We start from the raw sequence: 16910 nt of genomic DNA on the forward strand, positions 1-16910 counted from the left end.
TATCGCTTAGTCGAGCAGTTTGTCTCCTTACTCCCAAATGTTCCCACCCGAAAGTTTGCAACGTTTTCGTAACACGACTGTCTTGTCGGAAATAACCCAGAACAAGTCATGCTAGTTTCCTCTGAAGATTCCCTACTTCTCGAATCAAGTAATCCTGATGAAGGTTCTGTAAAATGGAACCATACTCTAATTAAGTGACTTTTTATGTTTGGTTATTATGGATTTGATTTCATTTTAGAAATATGAGAAATATGGTCAGTTTGTTGCTGGTCGGCCAGCCATTCACCCCTAACATACTTTCCCTATTAAATATCTCCAAACCCTCATTTACCTGGTAGTAATTCTGAGCAGTTGGTGACTCGGTTAACACAACTGTGAAATAATTAATCGTGCGGAGTACTGGCGTTGTTGGCACAAAACTTGTGAGTAGCCTATTACCTAGAGAACGGCTGAAGCAATTATAGTGTTATCGAAAGTAAGATTAATACAGTTTTATTTGTCAAATATGACTTAATGGTACAATATAGTAGAACACGCATTTACTGAATATGACAAACGAAAATATTTTATCAGATTCACAAAAACTAGAAAGGTGTAGGCTGTAATTTAACTTAAGTTTGTAAACAGAGATCAGCATAAAAATACGAGGTCATAAGAATCCGAGCAATAATAATAATAATAATAATAATAATAATAATAATAATAATAATAATAATAATAATAATAATAATAATAATAATAAGAATAATATGCCAACGACCATACCATGTTGAATACACCGGTTCTCGTCCGATCACCGCAGTTAAGCAACATTGGGCGTGGTCAGTACTAGGATGGGTGACCACTTGGGAACACCACTTGCCGTTGGCTCAATTCCCTTTTGTCAGCCTCTATGGTGTAGTAATTAGTGTGATTAGCTGCCACATCCGGAGGCCCGGGTTCGATTCCCGGCTCTGCCACGAAATTTAAAAAGTGGTTCGAGGGCTGGAACGGGGTCCACTCAGCTGTCAACTGAGTAGAGGTGGGTTCGATTCCCACCTCAGCCATCCTGGAAGTGGTTTTCCGCGGTTTCCCACTTATCCTCCAGACAAATGCCGGGATGGTACCTAACTTAAGACCACGGCCGCCTCCTTCCCTCTTCCTTGTCTATCCCTTCCAATATTCCCACCCCCAACCAACGTCCCTGTTCAGCATAGCAGGTGAGGCCGCCTGGGCGAGGTACTGGGCATCCTGCCCAGTTGTATTCCCGACCCAATGTCTCACGCTCCAGGACACTGCCCTTGAGGCGGTAGAAGGGCATAAGTCTAAAAACGCTTTGCATGATAATGCATATCTTACGGGGTTTTGTAATTCCCATTCTTCATGTGATTCAACTTGAGGAACTCCCTGTGATGTTAGAACTACCAATCTAGCCACAGTGTTGAAACAAAGGCAAAGGGGTTAAACAAAGGGACGGCAACTTCTTGATTATGTCCGTAAAGAAGTGACGGCCCAAACTTGATGAGTAATCGCATGATTTCAATTAGTGACGGCTTCGAAATTGTGAATGAGGCTCACAGCATGACGTTAGGGGTGGATACGCCGCAGGTGTGAGCTGGCGTAAGCTGCTAATGAGTTACAGTAGTTGAAGTAAACATAGTTTGTGAGAGCTTATTATCCCCAGCCATAACAGATAATGAGGACGTAGGATTAACATACCGGTACCGTGCAGAAATCAACACCGAAATGTAACATTTTATACACCCATGTTCATAACAACCAGAACGCATTGAAAGACTAGAGATAGGAAGTTCATATTCACAGGAAATGTGCATTAATATGTGTTACGGGGGATACCCGTGGAGCAGAAAGAGGTTAAAGAAGGTGCCGGGGTGAATGGGTCTATCTATAATATCAAGATTAATTTAAAACTTGAATTGAAGGTTATATTTCTTCAGTGAACAACAACTTAGTGGACATAACAACATATCAGGTACAAAAGCAATCTTGAAACAAGACTAGGAAAATTGAAGATCAATGAACTTGACAGATTCTGGGCTTCAAGCCCGTAGTTTTACAATACCAGAGATACCGGATCCAGTTTACAACTTCAATTCAAACAAGGAATCATTTCCTCAAGGGCAGAAATCCCCCAATTCAAGAGCACTTGCTCCAAAATACATTATCTAGCCTTCCAGCGGCACTCATTACTCTTACAAGATTTAGCAAAAAGAGCTAACAGGCTCTCAGCTTCTTACGGCCCACTCAAGGCAACATTACATCAAAATTTACAATCTCTGGAATCTCAAGCCACAATTTACAAATAGAACAGATTTTTACACAGGGGTATCTAGTACCCAACCTACAGGGCAATTGCGAAAAAGAGCAGATTAACTAAACGGCCCGAACACAGACTGAATGGAGGCGAACACTGCGCTCCAGATAATGAAAAATTAAAAATCTACAGGGCCCTTGGCCAATGAAACAGGGGCTATTCCCAAACTACTGAGGTGGCTCGCATGGAACTCACTTTAACACATCACAGGAAAACACAGTTACAAAAACGTAGTCACCTCAAACCAAGATGAAGCGGAGCTCGAGAGGGTACCTCACTCTCTATCCCCGATTTACAGTTAAAGATTTTATGAAGCTTTTACATTAGCCGAAAGAAAATGACATTTTAGAAAAGTAGGTTACATAGTTACAGAATCGGACCTTCCCCTCGAATAATGCTGCGGAGGTAGCAAGAAAGATATATTTTTTTATGACCATTACCTTATAGATGTTCCGCTGACCGAAGAAAGAGGCGGCCCCGCCTCCTGCCTTAGCACGCACACGAAAGAGGATGATCAATTGGCAAGGAAATGAGAAAAGCCGCAACTTATATACCCTCAGGGAAGGTTCGAGAGAATTCAAGACTAAACCAGCCACATCCTCTCAATTGAATTGGTTAATCTCAGAGGTACACGCAGAATCGAACAAGAAGTCTGTGATAGGTTGAAAATTAATTACAGAAATTCCTGATTGGCTAAATTCAAAACAGGCGGAAAGAAAAAGGAAGTGTTGCCAACCCAAAAATAAATGAACATAGATTCAGTTATGGAAAACCTAGGAATACAAAACTTCTTTTAGTTACAAGTTCTTTCAACTTGCACCAGAGAGCATGATCAGAGTTTTTGGTAGTTCCATCTGTGGAAGAATGTCCAAACTTCTTGACGAATGGCAAACAAAACAAGGAGAAATTCAATCGGTTTAGGAAACTTCACAATAACACTATTCCTTAATTTTTCAGTGGTGAAATCTCCTGATTAAATTTCTAAGTTCATGTTGTATCAGTTTCTACTCTTGATCGATAGGGAAGTTTATAAGGGTGCTTATTTTGAATACGCGGCGTTGAGGTGTACCTCCCGGTACAGACCTCCGTCCCCTCCCCCCCAAAAAATATCGAACCTTGGGGTGACATAGAAGAATTTTGAGAAAACATTTCCAATTGAAAAAAATTCTTAGTATTTTCTTTTGAAAATAGGTTTGCAGGAAAATACTTGAAACAAGATTTAAAGTATCTAGGTGATCGTAGCAAGTTAAACACATGTTGATAGATTTGGCGGCAAGACCTGCCGCCGCTGCCGATACCCAGTTGAGGTAGCCCGCACCCCCCAAGTACCCTCAGATACACCTCTTCCGCTGCAATGAGAGGGGTAGTCGGGGTGATGTTCGCCGCAGATTAGAAGTATATGTGCAGTCCCCAGATGAGTTCGCGCTAGTGTCACTGCACTTCAGCCTTTGCCGGGAAGATGGATTCCGGCGCACCTTTCACAAGGAGTCTTCACTGGAGTGGAGTGGGCCCTTACCCCACTTCGGTTTCTCTTACCAGATGTAGCAGTACGTTGGAGAACGGCTGAGCGGGAACTGAAACAGTAAGATCTAAGCGACAGAGAAGTGTTGTTGAGATTGGAGAGTATGATCTTTATTTAAGAGGCAGAGGGGCGGGCGGCATTGGTACTAATGTGTGTGTGAAAAAGGCGTGGATGCAGGAGACGGGGCTTGGTAATGGCCACCAAAGAAATCACAGCAGGAAAACCAGTGGGGAGGATCGTACATAACAGGTCATATATATAAATTAATAAAACAATCGAGGCAGACGGCCTCAAATTAAAGAATTAAAGAGATAAAAACATATAACCTTCTCCTCCTGCCAAATTGAGCGGCTAGCGAAAATAGCAATGCAATTATACAGGTTTCACCTGAGAGAGGTGAACCCCAAAGATTTTCTCTGTGGCTGGATTACTTACCAATAATGTAACTGGTGTCAAAAACCTAAAATAACGCATGGCCCATGAAATCTGGGGGCAAGCTTGTCCGGAGGAACAAAATTCTTAACCATGACTTGATCACCGTCTTTTAAATTGGTGGGCCTCCGTCCACGATCATACCTTTCCCTAACCTTTTCATGGGAAACCTTGAGGTTGGCTTTAGCCTTCTTCCATAGATCTCTAATATCATCGGGATCTATTGTCTCCGGTAAGATATCATTAAGTGACCAGGTTAGAGAGCGTCCTGTTAGGAAGAAATTTAAACACAAGAGAAGCTGGAGTAAACTTATGAGACTCATGAACCGCCGAATTTAAAGCAAAGGCCAACCATTGCAGGGACGTATCCCACCTGGAATGATCTTCGTGATGAAATGCGATTAAAGCAGATCTAAGATTGACCCGCTCAGCCAGAGATGGTTGAGAATAGTACGCCGAAGTAGTTACATGTGATATAGATAGATCAAAACAGAATTTACGGAATAAGTTGGATGTGATTGCCTTAGCATTGTCGGAAACACTATATTGACAGGGGCCAAAAGAAGCAAATATTGTATTTAAACAAGAAATGGTGCATTGAGCGGTTGCCAACTTAGTCGGAAATAACCAAGAAAATCCGGTGAAACCATCTACGCATGCCAGAATCAATTCATTGGCGTTCCACTTTGATTGGGGGAAGGGTCCGATGTAGTTTATATATAGGCGCTCCATGGGGCGCGACGCTTGGTGAGAAGATAATAGACCTAGCTTAGTGGACAAGGTTGGCTTACTAAGCAAGCAAGATTTACAAGCTACTAATTCTCGAATTTCGCCGTCCATACCTTTTCAAATGAACATCTCTCGGATCTTTTCCCGAGTTTTGAAGATGCCTAAATGCCCTCCTCCCTTAATGGGGTCTCATGATAGTACTTGAAGATCATGGGTACAAGAACAGCTGGAACCACTACTTTCATCTTTTGGTCATGCCTCGACGGGCAACACAAAACCCTGTTTCTCAATACATAAGGGACGATATGTTCCCCAGAAGAAAGGGTTTCCGTAATAGGAGCCAGCACATGATCTTCACGTTGATATTTTTCAATATCTCTAAACAACACGGGGGCATCAAATTGAATGGCATTCACACCCGAAGGTATGGGCATTGGAAGAGAAGAACTATCTTCCTGCTCGGTGGTCTCCCCATCATGAGAAGACATTCAAATTAGTCCATCCGCAACAACATTTTCAGATCATCTGATATGCCTCACATCAAACTGGAATGCAGAAATCCTGATGGCCTAACGGGCTATACGACCAGTACAACGCGGCCTAGCTATTACCCAACTTAAGTCTTGGTTATCAGTTTCTAGGTCGAACTTGACATGTTCCAGATAGAGTCGGAACATCTCTAGTGCAAATAAAACGGCCAAACCCTTAGGTTCATAGATGGAATATTTGGCCTCTTGGGCCGATAATGTCCTAGACGCATAGGCGATGGGTCGCTTTCTGAGTTCAGTTTCCTGAAGAAGCATAGCAGCCACAGACGATGACGACGCGTCGGTTTGAACAATGAATTTCTTCGAAAAATCAGGCATAGCAAGGACAGGGACGTTGCAAAGAGCTAATTTTAGGTCTTCAAAAGCGGCTTGTTGAGACGGTCCCCGCTCAAATTTACGCCTTTCCTACGGAGTAATTTCAAGGGCGCCGCTCTGTTAGTGTAGTTAGGAATAAATTTCTTGAAGAAATTCACCATGCCGATGAACCTGGCAATACCTTTTATGTCCTTAGGAGTTCTGAAATCACGGATGGCCTGTGTTCTGGAATGATCAATAGAAACACCATTGGGCGACACAATATGTCCTAAGAAGGACATAGAAGGTTTAGAAAACGCTACCCTAGATAACTTGACAGTCAATCCGGCCTTGCGAAGGCGATTGAGTACCTCCTTTAGATGATTCAGGTGTTCTTCAAAATTCTCAGAAAATACGACGACATCATCAAGATAGTGTTGCCTTGAAGATCCTAACAAATAAAGAAAGAAAGAAAGAAAAGAAAAGAAGAAGAAGAAGAAGAATAAGAAGTTACAGGTATTCAAATTTGATGTGGGGAGCCCGAAAGGCTCGCGGTTGTACTCATACAAGTTCCAATCCGTGGGAAAAGCAGTTAGATGTTTTCGATTCTTCAGCTAGAGGGATCTGGTTGTTCGCCTGATTAAGGTCTAATATGGTGAAGAACTTGGCTTTTCGAAACCATGAAAAACAAGAATGAAGGTCAGGAAGAGGTACAGATTGTAACACCACCTTCAGATTTAAAGCCCTATAGTCAATCACAGGCCTGAAGCCACCTTGGGGTTTCGGCACCAGGAAAATAGACGATGAATACAACGACTTAGAAGGTCGTATAATACCTTCTTTGGTCGATGATATCTTTAAGAGCCTTCATTTTAGGTGGAGACAGCCTATAAGGTGGAAACCTAACTGGAATAGAATCCGTAACCTCAATCTTGTATTCGATAAGGTCAGTAACACCAAGAGAATCGGAAAATACCTCAGAAAACGACTGACTCAATTTACGAATACGTTCAGCCTACTCCTCAGATAGATGTCTAAGGTCTAACAAAATTTCATCCTGGGTAGGCGAAAGAGATGAACATGACACAGAGTTACATTTGAGCAAAGGAATTTTAGAATTATTAGCAAATTTGAAGGTGCACGACTTGCTCTGAATGTTGATTACCAGACCAGTAGAAGACATAAAATCCGCTCCCAATAATACGGGGCAAGACAAGTGCTTAGCCACGAACAATTTTATTTTCCAAGTGAACTTAGAAATACGAATTTGTGCAAAGATGAAACCTAAAATTTCTAATGGAGAGGAATTAGCCGAAACACATTGAACTGAAGACGAACAATAATCAGAAAACTTACAAACAGTCTTTAACTTGGAATACCATTCAGCCGAAGTAACAGAACACACGCTCCCAGAATCTAATAGAGAGCAGTGGCGGGTTCACTATTCAATTAAATCTTAAGAAATGGTACAAATGCCGGAGACTCCGCCGCAATTTTGAGGCATTGTTTAGGGCATTCAAATGGTGGATTAGAAGAACTTTTACTCCTACCAGAGCTTTCGGTGGGTTTAACAGGGGCTGAGCCTTGGTATGATGAATCTGCCGACTCAGCCGATGACACTAGTCACTTCATATTACTGGAGTTCGTGGAGGTTGCACCAGAAATTGAGCAGGAAGGGGTGCTATTGGCATTAGGGCAATTCTTGGCGGGATGGGTAAACGAGCCATGTTTGAAACATCCTTGAGATGACCTTGCTCCATTCCTTATCCCACTCGATTTTATCACTGGTCACTTGTTACGTAGATGTTCCGGTGACCCACAAGCGTAGGATTTACGGGTGGTGAAAGTTCGGCGAGGTGAAGGCCGAAAATTATTAGAAGACGGAGGGGGTTCCTTCGCAACTCTTAAGGTGTCGGCATACCTTACTCCTTCGGCTGAGACCGCCATAGCCTCTAATCCTGAAAAGTTTTGAGGACTCGACGCGAAACATAGATATGCCCCGCCTCCTGCCTTAGCACACACACACACACACACACAGAATGACGATGATCAATTGGCAAGGAAACACGAAAAGGCGCAACTTACATAGGGAAGGTTCAAGAGAGTTGAAGACTAAACCAGCCACATCCTCTCATTTTAATTGGTTAATCTCAAACAATAGATAGGGATAGATGTGGCTTAATTTAGACCCATTCAACAACGCTCTGCTACCACTTGTTACGGGGGATACCCGTGGAGCAGAAAGAGGTGTCTATCTAGAATACCAAGATTAATTAAAAACTTGAATTGAAAGTTATATTTCTTCAGTTAACAACAAAAAATCACTTAGTGAACATAACAACATACCAGGTATCTTCTATGGCAGATTGCTCAGCTCCTGCTTTAACTATCTTGTCTGAGAGGACACCTATAGAGTAAGGGTAAATAATTTGAAGAATTAGAGAGTGAGAGATGGAAAACGCTGGGCGTGATCCTGAAATTCAACTAAGAATCTTAGAAATGAAATGACATCATTAGTGGAATTTACTGAAAATTTTGATATTCCGCTACGTAACATAGCCAATGGATGAGCCAAACAACTAAATCCAGGTGGCATAATAGGTAATGGCCTAGAAGGTTGAGAAGTCACTAACACCGCATTATTTAAAAAGAAATGTGCAATTTGTGTACGACGATCAGACTCATTTTCTAATGGGGCAGAAGTTTGTTGAGTTGCCACAGATTTTCTACTTTCTACACCTTTGGAATAATCCTCCTCAGCAGGCAAGTTGATTAAAGGGGCTTGATTGGTTTTGGGACCAGCTGCCCCGGTCAACAATTGACTAACTCTATTTGACATCCCTGATAGATGGTCAATGAAAGTACTAGCCTCCTTAGCATGAACTTCTTTTAATTTTATAAAAACTGAATAATATAGCCTGTACTCTCGTAAGTTGGTTAGCAGATGGATCGCTTACTTCAAAAAACCTTTCTATAGATGCTAGTTCGGTGGTATTATCAGTGATATTGGAGAGAGCCTCATCAATTCCCTTTTCTCCCAAAATTGGGATACAAATAGGCAATTCTGGGGATTCATTAAGCTTAGCAGTATCTGCTGCAACCGTGCCTCCAGATTTAACATTTCTAATGAGTAATTCATAAATCAATTTCTCCTTGCGCAAGTCCCCGGGATGGAGTGCTTCGCGAGGGGCAGATATGATGATAGAAGTGTACAACTTTAGAAAAGAAAATTCCAGCGACCGAGAAAAATTCTTAGAGTTCGGATCGGTTCCTATGTTTAGCCGTCAAAAGAGGCTTAATTTAGACCCATTCAACAACGCTCTGCTACCACTTGTTACGGGGGATACCCGTGGAGCAGAAAGAGGTGTCTATCTAGAATACCAAGATTAATTAAAAACTTGAATTGAAAGTTATATTTCTTCAGTTAACAACAAAAAAATCACTTAGTGAACATAACAACATTCCAGGTACAAAGGATATCTTGAAACAAGACTAGAAAAATTCTAGATCAGTGAACTTGACAGATCCTGGGCTTCAAGTCCATAGTTTTACAATACCAGAGATACCGGATCCAGTTTATAACTTCAATTCAAACAAGGAATCATTTCCTCAAGGGCAGAAATCCCCTCATTCAAGAGCACTTGCTCCAAAATACAATATCTAGCCTTCCAGAGACACTCATTAGTCTTACAAAATTTTGGAAAAAGAGCTAACAGGCTCTCAGCTTCTTACGGCCCACTCAAGGCAACATTACATCAAAATTTACTATCTCTGGCCTCTCAAGCCACAATTTACAAATAGAACAGATTTTTACACAGGGGTATCTAGTACCCAACCTACAGGGCCTTTGCTAAAAAGAACAGGTTAACTAAACGGTCCGAACACAAACTGAATGGAGGCGAACACTGCGCTCCAGATAAAGAAAAATTAAAATCCTACAGGGCTCTTTGCCAATGAAACAGGGGCTATTCCCAAGCTACTGAGGTGGCTTGCATGGAACTCACTTTAACACATTACAGGAGAACACAATTACAAAAACGTAGTCACCTCAAGCCAAGATGAAGCGGAGCTCGAGAGGGTAACTCACTCTCTATCCCCGATTTACAGTTAAGGATTTTATGAAGTTTTTACATTAACCGAAAGAAAGTTACATTTTAGGTAAGTAGGTTACATAGATAAAGAATCGGACCTTCCCCTCGAATGGCCATTACCTTGTAGATGTTCTGCTGACCGAAGAAAGAGACGGCCCCGCCTCCTGCCTTAGCACACACACGCACACACACACACACACAGAATGACGATGATCAATTGCCAAGGAAACACGAAAAGGCGGAACTTACATAGGGAAGGTTCAAGAGAGTTGAAGACTAAACCAGCCACATCCTCTCATTTTAATTGGTTAATCCCAAAGTTACACTCAGAATCGAACAAGAAGCCTGCGATAGGTTGAGAACTAATTACAGAAATTCTTGATTGGCTAAATTCGAAACAGGTGGGAAGAAAAAGGAAGTGTTGCAAACCCAAAAATAAATGAACATAGATTTAGTTATGGAAAACCTAGGAATACAAAACTTATTTTAGTTACATGTTCTTTCAACTTGCACCATAGTGCATGATCAGAGTTTCTGGTAGTTCCATCTGTGTAAGGATGTCCAAACGTTTTTATGAATGGCAAACAAAGCATTCAATCAGTTTACGAAACAATAACACTATTCCTTAATATTTCAGTGGTGAAATCTTCTGATTAAAGTTCTAAGTTCATGTTGTATCAGTTTCCACTTTTGATCGATAGGAGAGTTTATAAGGGCGCTTATTTTGAATGCGCGGCTTTGAGGTGTACCTCCCGGTACAGTATGTTCTGAAGAAATGATTAGCATTTGAACTATGTCGGCCCTCAGGTTCAAGTTCAACATCGATATCTCGGCGTTCCACCACCGACTGGTAAAATGTGCCTGAGGCTTACGTTGTCCCAAAAAGCAAAAGGAAATGGATCAGTGTGACTTGACCAGACGTACAGGATGCCTCGCAGACGAATGCGAGAACCGTACCGTGAAATGAGTGAGTGTGAAGGAGGGCGCATTATTGGCATGAGAGAACGTGATGCTAGTTGCTTTACGTCGCACCAACACAGATAGGTCTTATGGCGACGAACCCACTATCTCCCGGATGCAAGCTTAGAGCCGCGCGCTCCTAACCGCACGGCCAACTCGCCCGGTAGAACGTGATGAATCCATACAAAAATTTGCTGCTCATTTGGGAAGAAGAGTATCGGCAGTGCAACGGGTGTGTACAGAATCACAGAAGGCCGTAGAACACGACGAGATGGGTCTGCTCGCATCACCCAGACCACTCCCCGGAGGAGATCGACACCTCATCGAAATAGCATTGCAGGACAGATCTGCGTCTTTCTCGGCTCTGGGGCAATAGTTGAAAAGCGTAACACATCGTACACTAACAGAAGTGACAATTCGTCGCCGTTTATTATGGTCTGGTTTACCGGCGCGTCGTGCACTTTTCCGCCTACATTTGACTAATGCGCATAAACATGCTAGACTGCAATGATGTATGGAACGACGTTACTGGGGACAAGGATGGCAGGTTCTGTTTGTTGAATGATGGCCGCATTTTGGTTCGCCGCAGACAGGGGGAGGGGCATTACATTGACTGGATTCGCACAAGACATACAGCGCCAAATCAAGGCCTTATGGTGTGGGGTGCTATTGGGTACAACCACAAATCACAGTTGGTGCCTGTCCAGGGAATTTGTCCAGTTTGACCTACGTGAATGACATCCTGCGACTCATAGCCGTAATTTTTCTGCACGACACCCCAGACGCCATATTTCAGCAGGATAATGCCCGACCACATGTTGCTGTACGAACCCTTCTTGTTGTCATATGGTGTTAGACTGTTTCCCTGGCCCACCCGATCACGAATTTGTCACCAATCGAAAATCTGTGGGATATGGTGAAACGACGGATGCGGAGCTGTGACCCAATGCCAACCACCAAAGATGATTTGTAGAACCAGGTGAATGCAGCATGGATAGATATACCCCAGGACGCCATTCGCGGCTAATACGCGTCGATGCCATCACTCATGGAACAAGTTATCAATGGCCATGGAGGACCAAGTGCCTACTTGGCAACGGGACACTTGCTGAACCTAGGTGACTTAAATGCTAATCGTATCTGGATAATATACTAACGAACATGTCCTGTGAATATGAACTTCCTATCTCTAGTATTCAATGCGTTCTTTTTTTATGAACATGAGTGTATTTTGATGACTATTCGGCTCCAGTACCCAGAAGTATATGACGAACTTAAGCCAATAAACAGCTGCATTTCCGGAAAAAGCTATGGATTTCTTATTATCGTATATGTGTGCAGGTCTTTTTCACTATATAAATTCATCACTATAGCGCGCTCAAACATGTTTATATGATTCTTCTTTGCTGTATTAAACGTGCTTCATCTATTTCTAATAACACATTTACGTAACAGTGTCATTCTGGTGAAGCTGAACACCGACATATTGGTAGACTGCCACTCTAACAATTGAAATGCAAAAATAAAACTTACTTACGTGCTTCTTCCATATTCATTTTATGATTTATAATTTAATATTGCAGTTATTCGCTTGAAGGAGTAAAGGCTTCCACTATCTGTAACCTCGGCACGAAATGCTTAAGTGTTAAGCTCTATACCCGGCCACCTCTGTGTGTGTTTATGAGTGTGCCCTTTATTCAACTGCCTCTGCAAGTAATTAGTCCTACCATCGGCAACCGCTGTTCACGACAACATATTTCTAGGAAAAAATATATCTGACGCAGTGAGGGAATTTCGGCAGCCCTTAAAAAGATTTTCTATGGTTTCCCATTTCCACACAAGGCAAATGCTGAGGCTATACCTTAATTAAGATCTGAGGGTATGCGCCGTAAAAGCAACAGGAACATAGCAACAACAAAATCCACAGTTGTAGCCCTTCAGGCAAGCAACTAAATTTTGAAAATATCCTAGGGATGTGAGCTACGAATTATACGCAATTAAAATATAATAAAGTATGAGAATATATTCTTTATTTATTCTTAAAAGTCACAATCCTTTTCTTAGTCATCGTTATCCGTTCTATTAGATTGACAGTTTGCCTTTTTTTTTTAGCACTACGAGCGCTAATGTGAGTCACTGCATTGTTTCACTTAAGCACCGCAACAAGCACTAATGTGAGTCACTGCATTGCTTCACTAAAGCACCACAACGATCGCTAATGTGAGTCACTGCATTGCTTCACTAAAGCACCACAACGGGCGCTAATGTGAGTCACTGCATTGTTTTACTTAAGCACCACAACGATCGCTAATGTGAGTCACTGCATTGTTTACTTAATCACAACAATGAGCGCTAATGTGAGTCACTGCAGTGTATCACTTAAGCACCACAACGAGCGCTAATGTGAGTCACTGCACTGTTTTACTTAAGCACCACAGTGAGCGCTAATGTGAGTCACTGCATTGTTTTACTTAAGCACCACAACGAGCGCTAATGTGAGTCACTGCATTGTTTTACTTAAGCACCACAACGAGCGCTAATGTGAGTCACTGCACTGTTTTACTTAAGCACCACAGTGAGCGCTAATGTGAGTGACAGCAGTGTTTCACTTAAGCACCACAGTGAGCGCTAATGTGAGTCACTGCATTGTTCTACTTAAGCACCACAGTCACAGTGAGCGCTAATGTGAGTGACAGCAGTGTTTCACTTAAGCACCACAGTGAGCGCTAATGTGAGTCACTGCATTGTTTTACTTAATCACAACAATGAGCGCTAATGTGAGTCAATGCACTGTTTTACTTAAGCACCACAGTGAGCGCTAATGTGAGTGACAGCAGTGTTTCACTTAAGCACCACAGTGAGCGCTAATGTGAGTCACTGCATTGTTTTACTTAATCACAACAATGAGCGCTAATGTGAGTCAATGCACTGTTTTACTTAATCACAACAATGAGCGCTAATGTGAGTCACTGCATTGTTTTACTTAATCACAACAATGAGCGCTAATGTGAGTCAATGCACTGTTTTACTTAAGCACCACAGTGAGCGCTAATGTGAGTGACAGCAGTGTTTCACTTAAGCACCACAGTGAGCGCTAATGTGAGTCACTGCATTGTTTTACTTAATCACAACAATGAGCGCTAATGTGAGTCAATGCACTGTTTTACTTAATCACAACAATGAGCGCTAATGTGAGTCACTGCATTGTTTTACTTAATCACAACAATGAGCGCTAATGTGAGTCAATGCACTGTTTTACTTAAGCACCACAGTGAGCGCTAATGTGAGTGACAGCAGTGTTTCACTTAAGCACCACAGTGAGCGCTAATGTGAGTCACTGCATTGTTTTACTTAATCACAACAATGAGCGCTAATGTGAGTCAATGCACTGTTTTACTTAAGCACCACAGTGAGCGCTAATGTGAGTGTCTGCAGTGTTTCACTTAAGCACCACAGTGAGCGCTAATGTGAGTCACTGCATTGTTTTACTTAATCACAACAATGAGCGCTAATGTGAGTCAATGCACTGTTTTACTTAAGCACCACAGTGAGCGCTAATGTGAGTGACAGCAGTGTTTCACTTAAGCACCACAGTGAGCGCTAATGTGAGTGACAGCAGTGTTTCACTTAAGCACCACAGTGAGCGCTAATGTGAGTGACAGCAGTGTTTCACTTAAGCACCACAGTGAGCGCTAATGTGAGTCAATGCACTGTTTTACTTAAGCACCACAGTGAGCGCTAATGTGAGTGTCTGGAGTGTTTCACTTAAGCACCACAGTGGGCGCTAATGTGAGTGACAGCAGTGTTTCACTTAAGCACCACAGTGACCGCTAATGTGAGTCACTGCATTGTTTTACTTAAGCACCACAACGAGCGCTAATGTGAGTGACAGCAGTGTTTCACGTAAGCACCACAGTGAGCGCTAATGTGAGTGACAGCAGTGTTTCACTTTACTTGTACAGTATTTCTTTTACGGCGTCGACTCTTCTTGAATCTCTCTTACGCCAAGGATAGTTACCGACAGGAATTTGAAGTAATTAGGCCACGCTCTATCAATGGTACCGTCTCAGCGTTCGCCTGGAGATGAGAATGGGAAACCGTGGAAAACCATTCCCAACACGGCCGAGGTGGGATTCGAACCAACGCTCTTCTGAATGCAACGCACTATTAATTCACTGATGGTGAATTCGAAAAAAGGAACCGGCGCTCCATCTGAAGAAACAATGACTCATGGAGAGGCAACAATGTAGCTGGACAAACTGATGGCCTATTTAGAATCCTTGACTGAAACCACACCGGAAGAACTGTTACTAGTCTTCGTGATCGTGCTGCGCGCAAACGCTATACACATGTAAAACAGAAAAAAACTCACACATTACTTTAGTGCATAAAACAGAATCATAAATGTAAGAAAAGTGTTCTGATATTCTTTGTACAATTGAAAAAAGATATTACTGTGCAACTTATGTTAATAGATTATATAACATGTACTGTATTTTTATTTTCCGGATTATCCTGATTTTCGATAATTCGGATCGGTTCCGGTCCCACTTTATCCGAATAAATGAGGTTCTTGTGTAATAAAAAAGGCGTCAAGCCACAACACAAAGAAAGTGAAGGTGAAAATCATTGACATATAAAACAGATTTCATGGAATGTAGGAGTAATATTCTCATCGCCAAAGAAGTTAGAGAAATAGAAGTTCTGGCAGCTCTGACTTTGTTCTCTTTAAATGATACTGGTTTGGAAAGGATTCAGTATTCTCTGTCTCCAGCATGCTCCGCCCACCACAGCTGTCTAATGCTCTTTCCGAATGCATAAATTAGAGTAATATCTAGCCTCCTGCAATTGTATAGAGCCAGTTAAAATTTAGATGTGTTAAAACCTGTTTTTCATATTATATGAGCGCCTGCTTGCACAAAAGAATTCCAGGAGTTGGATCCACGAGATACTGCTCCTATTTCTCTCATCTGACAGTGTGCGAGCAGGGAAGATATGGACCTTGTCTAAATAGTGACCACTAAGTTTGATAAACCAGAACACTTATGTAAAGTAAAGGGTGCACAATATAATTCTGAGCGACAGCTATAATAGTCTTTAGATTTACTTCTTAGCCAATTTACAAAGTTTTGCTACAGGTTTCATAGCAGTCAGTTCCAATTGGAAGATGCCGGGATATCCCAGGACGAGTTCGGCTCGCCAGGTGCAGGTCTTTCTATTTATCACCCGTAGGCGACCTGCGCGTCGTAATGAGGATGAAATGATGAAGACAACACATACACCCAGCCTCCGTGCCACTGGAATTAACCAATTAAGGTTAAAATCCCCGACCCGGCCGGGAATCGAACCCGGGACCCTCTGAACCGAAGGCCAGTACGCTGACGGTTCAGCCAACGAATCGGACAATTGGGAGATGATAGATAATCATAATTAATACATACTGTTAGTTTCGTTTCACAATAAAAGTATTAAAGATAATCCAAAGAAATATTACGAAAATAATTAAAATAAAACAAACATACTGTATAGGCTATCACGTAAATACTTCTTGGATGTATTTTTTATGATTAGACAAAGCATTTGAGGAATCCATAGAGTCTAGGACACCTGATGCACATCTCCACTACTAACAGCATGTATCTTCTCTGAATTCACCTTCTTAAGATTTATTTTCCCCGCATTCCTCTAATGATAGTTAATAATTTCATACCGGGCGAGTTGGCCGTGCCGTTAGTGGCGTGCAGTCCTGTGCTTGCATTCTGATGATAGCGGGTTCAAACCCCACTGTCGGCAGACCTAAATATGTTTTCCGTGGTTTCCCATTTCCACAATAGGCAAATGCTGGAACTGTACCTTAATTCAGGGCATGGTCGCGTACTTCCCAATCCTAGGCCTTTCCTGTCCCATCGTCTCTATAAGACCTATGTGTGTCAGTGCGACTTAAAGGCAATTTAAAATATATAATAATAATAATAATAATAATAATAATAATAATAATAATAATAATAATAATAATAATA

General features: G+C 41.9%; 1 non-coding gene across 1 annotated transcript; it reads left to right on the top strand.

Annotated features, from left to right (window-relative positions):
- The first annotated feature begins 751 nt into the window (after window positions 1-751).
- LOC136858878 (5S ribosomal RNA) lies at window positions 752-870 on the top strand. The gene has a single exon (XR_010858673.2). It is a non-coding gene; the product is annotated as a 5S ribosomal RNA (ribosomal RNA).
- Window positions 871-16910: the final 16040 nt, after the last annotated feature.

The sequence above is a fragment of the Anabrus simplex genome, chromosome 1, assembly GCF_040414725.1.
Source record: "Anabrus simplex isolate iqAnaSimp1 chromosome 1, ASM4041472v1, whole genome shotgun sequence".
Classification (NCBI taxonomy): Eukaryota; Metazoa; Arthropoda; class Insecta; order Orthoptera; family Tettigoniidae; genus Anabrus; species Anabrus simplex.